The sequence below is a fragment of the Alligator sinensis genome, unplaced genomic scaffold (genome assembly GCF_000455745.1).
Source record: "Alligator sinensis unplaced genomic scaffold, ASM45574v1 scaffold1496_1, whole genome shotgun sequence".
In the NCBI taxonomy this organism is placed as follows: domain Eukaryota; kingdom Metazoa; phylum Chordata; order Crocodylia; family Alligatoridae; genus Alligator; species Alligator sinensis.
This window is the reverse complement of record NW_005842615.1, coordinates 97207-98116: the sequence shown is the minus strand read 5'-3', so window position 1 is coordinate 98116 and position 910 is coordinate 97207. Positions and strand designations below refer to the sequence as shown.

Here is a 910-nt window from a genome sequence, read left to right as displayed (position 1 = left end):
AAAAAAAAAAAAAAAAATAGATATAGATATATCTATCTCAAAGAATCATAGGAAGTTAGGGTTGGAAGGGACCTCAGGAGGTCATCTGGTCCAACCCCTTGCTCAAAGCAGGACCAGCCCCAACTAGATCATCCCAGCCACAGCTTTGTCAAGTTGGGCCCTAAAAACCTCCAAGGATGGAGGTTTCCCCACCTCTCTAGGCAACCTGTTTCAGTGCTTCACCACCCTCCCAGTGAGAAAGTTTTTTCCTAATAGCCAATGTAAACCTCCCTTGCTGCAACTTGTGACCATTGCTCCTTGTTCTGTCGTCTGCCATCGCCGAGAACAGTCCAGCTCCATCCTCTTCGGACCCCCCTTCAGAGTTGAAGGCTGCTATTCAATCTCCTCTCAGTCTTCTCTTCTCCAAATTAAATAAGCTCAGTTCCCTCAGCCTCTCCTCAGGAGTCATGTCCTCCAGCCCCTGAACCATTTTCACTGACTTCTACTGGACTCCCTCCAATTTGTCGGCATCCTTTCTGTAGTGCGGGGCCCAAAACTGGACACAGGACTCCAGATATGGCCTTGCTAGTACTGAATAGAGGGGAAGAATCACTTCCCTTGATTTCCTGGCAACACACCTACCAATGCAGCCCAGGATGCTGTTACCCTTCTTGACAACAAGGGCATGCTGCTGGCTCATTCAGCTTCTTGTCCGCCGTCACCCCCAGGTCCTTTTCTACAGAGCTGCTGCCCAGGCAGCCAGCCCCAGCCTGTACTGGTGCATGGGATTGTTCCATCCTAAGTGCAGGACTTTGCACTTGCCCTTCTCGAACCTCATGAGATTTCCTTTGGTCCAATCCTCCAATTTTTCAAGGTCTCTGTAAGTCCTAGCCCTACTCTAGTTCTACTACGCCACTCCCCCCCCCCCCCC

General features: G+C 50.3%; 1 protein-coding gene across 2 annotated transcripts in view; it reads right to left on the bottom strand.

The window, feature by feature from the left end:
• The window catches only part of ADAMTS15 (ADAM metallopeptidase with thrombospondin type 1 motif 15), a 30885-nt gene that overhangs the window by 11653 nt on the left and 18322 nt on the right, over nucleotides 1-910 (bottom strand). The gene's annotated exons all lie outside the window — the stretch shown is intronic.